The following is a 12,256-nucleotide window of genomic DNA, read 5'->3' on the forward strand; positions in this document are numbered from 1 at the left end:
ATCTGTGCAGCAGAGAGCGCCACAGAGGGGCGACAACAAGGAGAGGCACGGATGAGCTGCGGGAGGTCCAACTGCTTTCTAATAACTGGAACATATTTAGGAAGGTCATTTGGTATTTTCACCCACGAATGATCACATAGTGCATATCTCTATGACAGAGTTGCCGTAGAGGAGACTATGACAGTAAAATTTCCCGTCTGACCTGAACATTTTTGGCAAACTTCTATGGGAGACTGGGGTAAAACTTAGCTGTGGGCGAAACTGACCCCGCAGCAAAGCTACTTTATTTGTGCCCACAAATGCGACTCTTCTATCTTCGTTTCTGACCTCATGTCGTAGCTCATATAGCATAATTGATACATGGAACAAATTTAAATATATATATATTGTGGTCTAAACACATTTTTTTTTTTATGATTTACTAAATTCACTTTCAAGATTGAAAGGTGTTTTTTAAGTAATAAAAGTGTTAAGAAAAAGGATTAATTTTACTGCTTAAATACAGTTAATCTACAACATGTGTAACAGTTATGTATAATACTCTTATTTGGAACAGGTCTCGTCTGAGATGTGGTAAGCAGACAAAGCAGGGCCCTTTTTCCTCCCCGCTGACACCACAGCAATAAAATTTAAATTCCAATGGGAGAAGGGACTTCGGAGGTGTCTGTGAAATCTCATCTTAGGACGTTTGGCGCCAGGGATCTTCCGTATCAGGCAGCGATGGGCACGAAGTGGTCCGCCCTCTTACTCAGATAAAAACCAGACATCTGAGCTGTAATGAGGGGAGTTTCCAAGTTTCTTTGGGGGGCCGAACAGGTCTCTGAGTGGTCGAACAACAGAACGCCTTCTTTGCATACATTAAATAGGGAAACACCTCTTTCATTTAAAAGTACAGGTCAGCAAGCCAACAGGGAGTTTTTTTTCCATCTTTTCTCCACGTGGGCGCCTTTGTCCGTCTTTGTGTTCGTCTGTCTTCCCCTTTGTGTGTTTTTATTTTTATGAAAAGTGCATATCTCTGTTCCTCTGCAGCTTTGTTGTCGATTGCTTTGTATGAGATTAAACTCTGTGATCTGTGACGTCAACACGCTTTGTTGTTTCGTTTTAGCGGCACGCCGTCGCTGCACGTCGCCCACGGAGAACGTCACTCGCCGATCCCGGGCAAAATTAAAAGAGGAAGAAGGAGCCAAACGTTTTGTCCAAAGTTAGCGTTAAATTACCTCTTTTTTAATAAAAGCCAAACAATTTTACCCATTGTTCTTACCTTTACAAATTTCATTGAATAATGCCTTCCTCCTAACTATTTGGTCACATGATCGGTGTTTTTTTTTTTTGTTTTGTTTTTTTTTACCGTTTCCTAGCAACAATCGGTGGGTATTTTGTTAGATTTTTTTTTTTTTCAATACAGCAACAAAAGTAGGACATCATTTTGATGTCGAAGGGAACAGATTTTCAAAATGCGTTACAAATAAAAATCAGAAAAGTGTGGCATGGGTTTGCTTTTATTTCCCCCCCTTGTGCCGATTCTTGTGAAGAAAAGTGCAGCCAACTTAATCTCAGTGTAAATTCCATCTGTTCTGTGAAGGCTTCAAAGGTTTGTTAGAGGACATTAGTGGAAAAAACCAGCGGGCATGTGAGGAGTAAGCTGAAGTTATGTCATAAAACAAAGAATGGGATGTTTCATTCAGATAAGACCAAAATGTTGCTTCTTCACAGAGGAAAAATGCGTAGAGAGTGCCTGTAAAAGGTGCTGAGTCGGCAGTTCTGGGACTGGGCCTGCACAGAACAGAAAGAAAAAACAAAACAAAACACATCTGAGCTTTGTTTCTCTTCAGCCGCACACACTCCTCCGTCGGGCACAATGCCTCTCTCCATATATGCATGCATAAAAGAACATGCACGAGTATATGCATATACTCGTGCATGTTCTTTTTAAAATCGTAAAATTGTACACGGGTGGCAACATAACGCTTTGTATTTAATAATAATGTTATTCAATATTGTGTATTTACACACGTGTTGAGTGTTCAACAGAAGTAAAAGAGCCAGCGACGATCAGCTTGACATGTCCTACACCAGCTGTGTCAAAACTCATGTATGTTTGGGCCACATTTGGATCACGAATGTTCTCAAAGGGCTAGTTGTGTCAGACGGCATCGATAAAACCCATTAAAAGACTGTTAAAATATTTATAAATAACTGCTACGTCTTAAAGTGCTCCTTAAAATTGAGCACATTTTTACATTGACCAACCGCTCCAGGATTTTTCTTTTTTACTAATGTGTTGTAGTCAAAGTCACAGATTTTGTGGTGTTAATTTAGAAAGATTTTCAATAAATATGTGACTCGCCGTCACGATCTCGGACGACAACTTGACGTAAAAGCTGAGGCAGCTGTGTATAGTAAAGTAAGAAGTGCTGCCACCTGCAGGCGGAAGTTAGCATCACTTTAACCCAGTGTACAGTATACAATCACACGTACATAAGCAGCAGCATTACGCGGCACAACGTAATTGTGTCACAGCGCTTTGGCTCTGGTGGAGAACATCGCCAAATAAATATATAATTTGATATAGCCAAATGCTAAAATGTGTTTTGCTAGACGGTGATATTTGAATGCCGATGTTTATTACATTACGAAGTGTTCTAAGAGTAAACTTTGCCTTATAACCGGTTAGTCAAGTCAAGCCTAGCTCCTAAATCTATGTTTAAGTTTGTGTTTATTGAATATTGCGATACTAAGCATTGATGTTTTGTTTTCACTTTATTTACAGTTTACCCGGCATGTCCGTGTAAAAGCACTCAGCAATAAAATTAACAACGACAATCTTATGTTCTTTGTAACACTCTATATTTAAAACCCTGGACAAAATGATAAAGAACTTTATTTGGAAGGGGGAAAATCCTAAAATGTCTGTCCTAAAACTCCAAACTAAAATAGAATACAGAGAATTGTGGCGTTAATGTTACGCATGGTTAAAAACTACAAATGGCCACCTGTGATGACATCATAAAAGAGCGTCAGGCTTGGGTAGTCCGGGTGACGCTGATTGTTATAATAAAGCCCACGCTGGGAGTTTGTTGATCCTGAATAAACCAATAACGATGATACAGTTTGACTCAGCGCACTCTTTGTAATACCGTATTTTCCGCACTATAAGGCGCACCTTCAATGAATGGCCTATTTTAAAACTTTTTTCATATACAAGGCGCACCGCATTATAAGGCGCATAGAATAGACGCTACAGTAGAGGCTGGGGTTACGTTATGCATCCATTAGATGGAACTGAACTAAAGGGAATGTCAACAAAATAGTCAGATAGGTCAGTCAAACTTTATTAATAGATTACAAACCAGCGTTCTGAAAACTCCGTTCATTCCCAAAATGAATAAACAGCTGTTTTATTATTTTCCCCGAGGTAAAGTAAGTGACGTGGTATTTTTGTGACACAGTTTATCTTTTCACTACAGCAAGGTGTAACATATAGTGGAGGGGAACTTTTCCTCGATTCAATAAACACGTAAAAAACAGTCTGATACTGTTACGGTAAATCAAACGTTAGTGCAATCACAATATATATCCACTTCCGCACCTTTGATTCGTTCATGTTAAATTCTCTCGCTGCTGCTCTGTTCCCGTGTTCTACTGTGTGACTGATCGCCTTGAGCTTAAACTCTGCGTCGTAAGCGTGTCTCTTAATAGGAGCCATTTTGGGGTCTTTACACAAAACCCAGCGTGCACCGCGCGCTTCTTCTTCTATGGGGGAAAATGAAGTCGGCGGCTGCTTACCGTAGTTGCGAGACCTGTTGTGGCTCAATATTGGTCCATATATAAGGCGCACCGGATTATAAGGCGCACTCTTGGCTTTTGAGAAAATTGAAGGTTTTTAGGTGCGGAAAATACGGTAACACGACAAGAATTACGACTACCCAATATGCAGCTTTATCAGGAAGCTTTTATACGCGCACAAATAACATCACTTATGTTAAACAACCATAATAGTCCGATCTGGGCGAACGTGGAAGGTGCAGCAAATGCTCCATTTAAAGCGTTTGATTATCTATCCCAAAATCCAAATGATGGAGTAAAATCCAATCCAATCACACTAAAAACGTTTGGCAGCATTTACTGTATGTATCGTGCAGATTTAGTTGTTTGTAAAGAAGTTTTTTGTGAAATGCCAGTTTTCCATAAGATCTACAACATTTTTGTGAAAGATGACAGGTTACTGTTTGTTACATTTGCTCTGCAAACAGTGTGTCTGAATGAGCATTTCAGTGCTTTACAAGTTTTGTGTAGAAGAGACGGACCTCCTGTTATTTATGTAGAAGAGCTTTACTGTTACAGAGCTTTTGATTTACAGGTGTCATACAGTCATGAAGATGCAAATGTTTATATTGTTCCATACTGTTTCTTGTGAACAATAAAAATGGCCGTTCAAATACTGATTCCTGGTCTAATCATTTTACTCTTACAAACTCAGCTGTGTATTATAGCTGTAAAACAATTGCTTAGTGAGTGAAATAAAGTTAAATTTGGTACTATTTTAGAATTTAATTAAATGTTAATTAAATTTCAACTCTTCCATGAGAGTAAATTTTACTCTATTTAGACTGGGACCAAATGTCTTTTTTAGAGTAAAATCTTTTTTCAAATTGACTAAATTTTACTCTGGAAATTTTCCTGTGTAAGAACACGCAAAAAAAAAAAAAACACCTATTCTTTTTCCTATTCTTTTATTTGGATTACTGTGTAACTTTGCCATTAAAATGATCAATACACCAGTCCCTTGAATGTTCTGATTAGATCTGTTGCTGGCAGAGATGGTCATCCCTCTAGTGTCCGTGTTGATCCAAAAGCTCCAGAGTGGAGAATCGACATGTTTACCACTTCAACTAAACACACAGACCGAACTAGACCCCACATCCTGTTTGAAGGTTGTGATTATGATCTTTATTTGAATTTCCAACGAGAAGCTGCACTTAAAGACACAGACTCAGTAAGGAGGAACGAGCGCCAACAAAAATCACCAGTAATTTCTCAACAATTATTTGACCAATGCTGCCCTCTGCTGGCAGACAGTTGCCATCACATTTTTTAAAAAATGGCTTTATTGCTACGATTAGAACAAAATGCGTTTGTGTTCTCATAAACAACGCAATAAACCCAGAAGCAATAAAAATCTACAAAATTATTTAAAAATGATATTTTTATAAGTTGAAGATTTGCTGTATTGCTGAAGCAGTGTTGGAGCTTTGTGCCATCTGACCTATAAAATGTATTCATTCCCTTGATGCTCTATTCATTGCCTTTACAAATCCGTGCTGATCAACAAAATTCAGCTAATTTGACTTTTTTTTAAACTAAGAAATATTTTAATAAATGTCAAAATGACATGTAACATAAAACAAGTGATTGCACAAGTATCCAGCCCTTCAAGTCTGTATTTAGATGCACTTTTAGCTTCAATCACAGCATGTAGTTATCCAGAATGAATATGTCTCAGTCACATCTGGAGACTGCAATGTAATCCCATTCTGCTGAAGTCCTGCTAAAAGTTTTCTATGGGATTGAGGGCTTTGACAAACCCTTACCCTAACCCCAGAACATCTTTGTTTCGACAAAACTGTTTCAATTTCTATGTAGTTTCACCTGGGTTATTGTCTTGCTGGAAAATAAGAGCTGTACTTGTCTCTATCTTTTCTCCATGTAAATTTTTTTTTGGTCATTTTGTAGAACTCAGACTATATAGCGGTACTCAGGAAACCTCTACTCTACACGCTGAAGTATGTTTGAAACAGATTGGCTTTAATGTTAGGCTAGTTAGCCCACAGAGGAAAAAAAGGCGCGTGTATTGACCTTGTGAAGAAACACTCACAAAGTGAACCATAAAACAAGTAAAAAACTTAGCCATCAGGCTAATTGCTGTTAGCAAATCAAGCTTAAATGAATTCACTCAGAACATTTATGTGCTTTTAATGTTTGCGGTGATTCATTGTGACTCTAAGCTGCAAATGAACAGTTTGTTTCTCGTCACCGAAGCCATATTGAATTTTTCCGTAAGTAGGAAAGAAATAAAAATACATCGTAATTTGGACTTTTTCTGAGTTATTATCGCGGGGTAATAATTCATCTGACAGTTTTGATTGTGTCTCTGTTATGCTGGTTGTCTGAATGGTTTAAAGGGCCGTTTTCATGTTCGGTTCCATCTCAACCTTAACAGACATAAACATGCAGTGAATAAATCGACTTTCAATCAGTTTTTTGCACCAAAGACTTAATAATAATAATAAACATGTTTTATTATTATAAAACACGACAAACCAATGGGAATCTCATCTGTCCGTGTATCAATCAACTCCAAACCATTTCTTTGTTCTGTCACAATTATCGATTTATTCCATTTTGATCATCATACTCCAAACTTTGCAAGGACTGACCGCCCCGCTCACCGCTTCCTCATACACACAAAGCCAGCAGGCCAGTGACCTTCCCATTCATACTTGGTGACGTCACGCCCACATCGACACACCCACCACCCAGGTGTCAAAGTCGCTGCTACTGTCATATCAATAATTACTTATTTCATTCATATGGCTCTTACAGAGCCTCAGTGAAAACGTGTTTATTATTATTAACTCTGCTGCAAAAAACTGATTGAAAGTCGATTTATTCACTGCATGTTTATGTCTGTTAAGGTTGAGATGGAACTGAACATGAAAACGGCCCTTTAAACCATTCAGACTACGAACACAACAGAGACACAATCAAAACTGTCAGATGACTTAATAACTCAGAAATAGTCCAAATTAGGATGTATTTTTATTTCTTTCCTACTTATGGAAAGTTTCTGTTTATATCATAGGTTTGAGGTGCCTTTCTATCCTAAAGAAAAAGATATAAAACTTCAGATATTTCACAAAGAGATATTAACATTCATGGAAAAACCTGATGATAACCTTATATTAAAGCAGAAAGTACGGCAGCCATCGTAAGAAAGGCTTACAGTATTCAATTATGCCGCATTAACTGATCAGTACAGTACTGCGAGGGAACGTAAAAGAACATTTCTTTCCCCATGTCCCCCAGAGGGCTCCATAAAAATCACCTCTGTGGGAGTTAAATCAACACTGGGCTTTTTGCTGTGCACAGTGTTTGGTTGGGCTTCCTGCATTTGGGGACAAATCAGGCCAAGTGGACTTTTGTCAGGGTTTTCTTTTATTTTTTTATGGACTTTTCAAGTGAGATATACTCTCATTGTTTAGGGTACTGCTGTGATGTCATGAGCACAAAGATCATGACATAGTGATGTCATAGTGAGAGGCTTTGACTCCGTCAAAGTCCCGGTCACAGTCATTGTGTTCCAAGAGTTCCAAGGTAAGGTTACTTTCTGTGAGTAGGAGACATAAAGCGATTGCTATCCAAACATAAGAAGGAAATGAAACGTTCATCGCAAGATTCGCGGACCAAGGCCAGGTCGGATCAATTAACTGAGAATGATCCACGGTCCCATAAGAAAGCCCTGAAAAATGATAGTGGAAGAGCTAGAGAGACAACGCGGCCTTCCATACTGGAAGAGATCAAGCGAGGAGAAAGTTCTGTGTCCAGGGAGAGAATTCAAAGTATTGAGAAAGATTTACAGACACAGCTGGACAATGTAAGTAAGCAAAAGAAGGAATTTAAACAGTTAGAGGCTAAACATTTTAAACTTTCTAGCAATCATAAAGGGATTTTGACTAAACTTCAGGAAAGTGAAACTAGAATTCAGGAACTTGAAAGTCAGGTAAAATACACGGAACGATGTCTTGCAGAGAAGACATATGCTCTCAGGACTGAAACCACACGGGGGTACCATCTGGATGATACAGTAGCAACACTGAAGGGGTTCAAAGAACGAGCGGTGGCCGCAGAAAAACAGGTGAAGGAGCTTACAGATGAAAACCAAAGAGTGAAAGTACAGTTAGACATGTCTAACCAGAAAGCAACCACATTTAGAAATGAATCAGAGGCCCTTAAAGTCGAGCTTAAAAAGCAGTTAGATCTCATGAGAACGAAATTGAAAACGATTGGCAATCTTAAGCTCGATTTGGATGCAAAGCAAAAGGCAATCGATGCTCTAAAAGAAGAGATTCATAAACAACACAAAGTTACCCAAGAAATAGAACTTGAGGCGAAAAGAAATCGACAGAATGAAGAATCATCACTGAAGCGGGTCAAGTACATGGATGAAGAAAATTTGAGTTTAAGAAAAGAAGTCAGGTCACTACACAAGTCTTTGTACGATTTTGAGATGAAGTTGTCAAAACAAGATTTGCAGTACCAAAACCTCCAGGAGAAATTTGAAAATGCACACACAGAAAGAGCAATCCTGCAGAAAAAAAACCACAAACTGGACATTTCTACAGCGAGTCTTGAGAAAGAGGTTGTTGAAACCCAGACACTCCTGGAAAAGTCACAGCAAGAGAATCAGTTTCTGAAGAATCAAGTGGAGCAGATGAAGATAAGGATGGCTGAAACGATTCAGATCGCCAAGGACAGAAAAATAAAATTTGAAAAAGACCTCCAGCGTACACAAGAGGATTTGACGAAACTGAAGATGCAGAGAGAAGACGCTGTGACAAAAAACAGAAGAGCCACAGAAGCACTTCACTCAAATGAGAGAAAAATTGGAATACAGGCTGATTTAATTCGCGAACAGGATTGTAAGATTATAGAGCTAACTAAGGAAGTTCTGCGACACCATGAGAATGCTCAGAAATTTAAAGTGGTTAGAGCAACTTATTCTAAGGTGCAAAGGTTAGGGCTAGATGAAGAGAGAGGAGATATTATACTTCTCCCAGACACCGACAGGAAAACGGAAAAACTAAAAATGTATCGCATTGAGAACCGCAGATTGTCCAAAAAACTGGAAGAGAAAGAGACAGAAATTAAGGATCTCAAGCTTGAGGAGCAGAAGCTGCATCATGTGGTGAAGAATCTCAAATCTAAGTTAGACTATCTGCCAGAAGATGCATTGCATGAAGTGCATGTGAGTCAGACCAAATTTAAAACTCTTAGAAGACGGATAAAAGCCCAAGAAGCCGAGATTAGTGCATATGTAGCAAGAATAAAACTGCAAAATGCCACCAACGAAGAGTTGAAAAATAAACTTAAAGACATCTCATTATCAAAGAAAAACAGATTTCCACCCATTCAGTCAAAAAATATCGAACTGAAATCTGAGGACTCAGACCCAAAGTCTATGAAGAAACCCCGAAAAATTGTTTATCTACCGCCTCTTCAAATCAGTTCATTTGGAAGAGCAAAAATGTAAAAGGATGTGGTTGTTTATGCTTGACTGCCTCTGGGCGATCACAATGACGTCATTGAGCACGTCATTGTCTCACGTGGGCAATGACAGCGAGACCTGGAGGGGCGTGGTTGGGAGGAACGGTCCCCCCGATCTGAACTCGAGCGGTGTTCTGTTGCTGGACTTCCGTGCTCGTCACGGATTGTCCATAACGAACACCATGTTCAGGCATAAGGGTGTCCATATGTGCACTTGGCACCAGGACACCCTAGGCCGCAGTTTGATGATAGACTTTGTCGTCATTTCTGCGGCTGCATGTCTTGGACACTCGGGTGAAGAGAGGTGCGGAGCTGTCCACTGACCACTATCTGGTGGTGAGTTGGCTCCGGTGGAGGGGGAGGATGCCGGTCAGACCTGGCAGGCCCAAACGTGTTGTGAGGGTCTGCTGGGAACGTCTGGCAGAATCCCCTGTGAGGCGGAGCTTTAACTCCCATCTCCGGCAGAACTTCGAAGACGTCCCGGGGGAGGTGGGGGACATCGAGTCTGAGTGGACCGTGTTCCATGCCTCCAGGCGGCAGAATACTTCGAAGACCTCCTCAATCCCACCAACATGCCTTCCATTAAGGAAGCTGAGCCTGGGGACTCTGGGTTGGGCTCTCCAATCTCTAGGGACAAGGTCGCCGAGGTGGTTAAAAAGCTCCTCAGTGGCATGGCCCCGGGGGTGGATGAGAACCGCCCAGAGTTCCTTAAGGTTCTGGATGTTGTAGGGTTGTGTTGGCTGACGCGACTCTGCAATATCGCATGGACATCGGCGACAGTTCCTTTGGATTGGCAGATTGGGGTGGTGGTCCCCCTGTTCAAAAAGGGGGACCAGAGGGTGTGCTCCAATTATATGGGGCCATGGTCTTGAGCCGGAAAAAGGTAGAGTGCCTTCTCCGGGTCGGGGGGGGTTGTCCTGCCCCAAGTGGAGGAGTTCACTTGGGGCAGTGAACTCCGGGATCTTGTTCACGAATGAGGGAAGAAGGGAACAGGAGATCGACAGGCGGATCGGCGCAGCATCTATCGTGAGGCGGGATGGATGGATGGATGCCTCTGATTGGTTGTTTCTAGATAGCACTGGGAGAAGGAAGAGGAAATAAATTTTTCACATATCTCTCATGCCATAATTTCGCAACATAATGATAGTTTCAACAAATATGTTAAAAAATGCCAAGCTAACACTGTGGACTGGCTGCAGAGCAGAAAGGAGGCTGTTTTTTATAATCATTTTATTAAGAATGTTTGAATTTCTGTCAGTAGTAAAAATATTGATAATTGTAAAAAGAGCAAAGACACAGAGAAATCCTAGATTCCCTGGAATGATGCTAACTAGCTTGTAAATGAACACAGTGTCGCTCACCTGTTTTTTTTACTGGGACAGGGGTCAAAGGTTATGTTGGGATTGGAGCTGCTGCTGACTGACTCACCTGTTGTTAATGTGGTAAAAGGTGCAGGGACAAGTTAAATATGTGAATATCTTGGAATTTCTTTTCCTTCGTTCATTAAATGCCTGTGAAATGGAGGCAAACAACAGTCTGTAGCTAAGCTAACTATGCTAAATGATTGATAGTCTCACAGAGTCTACCCACCACTCTTGGAAAAAAACTGTGCTACAAATTGACTCTCATGTCTTTTTCTCTCTCTTTTTGTTGAAAACCTGACTTTATTATTTTTCTAGGCAGCATAGTAACTGCCACAGTCGTTCTGGGGCCTCATGCATGTGCGGTGCCATATGTTATAAAAATTAATTGTTATTCATTCATTGTTATTTAGACCAAGAAGCATCAAACCAGACAACAACATAACACGCAGACAAAATAAAGAAAATAAAAATAAATGGATGTGAAAACTTCACTCGAATGTAAATAGTACTTTACTTCAGTTTTTGTCTTATAAAGGTGCAACGCATTGGTCCGTGCATCGAAGCGCATGAAATGCATCTATGGGGTCATTTCATTCTCACTAAAAAAAGTAAACGGGGTTGGATCAACAGATTAACTCCAGACAGGTTTGATTACTTTAAGGTGATCAAGGTGTGTATATAATCACACGTACATAAGCAGCAGCATTACGCGGCACAACGTAATTGTGTCACAGCGCTTTGGCTGTGGTGGAGAACATCGCCAAATAAATATATAATTTGATATAGCCAAATGCTAGCTGTGTTTTGCTACATGGTGATAATTTAATGCCGATGTTTATTACATTACGAAGTGTTCTAAGAGTAAACTTTGCCGTATAACCAGTTAGTCAAGTCAAGCCTAGCTCCTAAATCTATGTTTAAGTTTGTGTTTATTGAATATTGCGATACTAAGCATTGACGTTTTGTTTTCACTTTATTTACAGTAAAGTGAAACACGGCATGTCCATGTAAAAGCACTCGGCAATAAAATTAACAACGACAATCTTATGTTCTTTGTAACACTCTATATTTAAAACCCTGGACAAAATGATAAAGAACTTTATTTGGGAGGGGGAAAAGCCTAAAATGTCTGTCCTAAAACTCCAAACTAAAATAGAATACAGAGAATTGTGGCGTTAATGTTACGCATGGTTAAAAACTACAAATGGCCACCTGTGATGACATCATAAAAGAGCGTCAGGCTTGGGTAGTCCGGGTGACGCTGATTGTTATAATAAAGCCCACGCTGGGAGTTTGTTGGTCCTTAATAAACCAATAACGATGATACAGTTTGACTCAGCGCACTCTTTGTAATACCGTATTTTCCACACTATAAGGCGCACCTTCAATGAATGGCCTATTTTAAAACTTTTTTCATATATAATGCGCACCGCATTATAAGGCGCATAGAATAGACGCTACAGTAGAGGCTGGGGTTACGTTATGCATCCATTAGATGGAACTGCGTTAAAGGGAATGTCAACAAAATAGTCAGATAGGTCAGTCAAACTTTATTAATAGATTACAAA

Source organism: Xiphophorus hellerii, chromosome 22 (assembly GCF_003331165.1).
Source record: "Xiphophorus hellerii strain 12219 chromosome 22, Xiphophorus_hellerii-4.1, whole genome shotgun sequence".
NCBI lineage: Eukaryota > Metazoa > Chordata > Actinopteri > Cyprinodontiformes > Poeciliidae > Xiphophorus > Xiphophorus hellerii.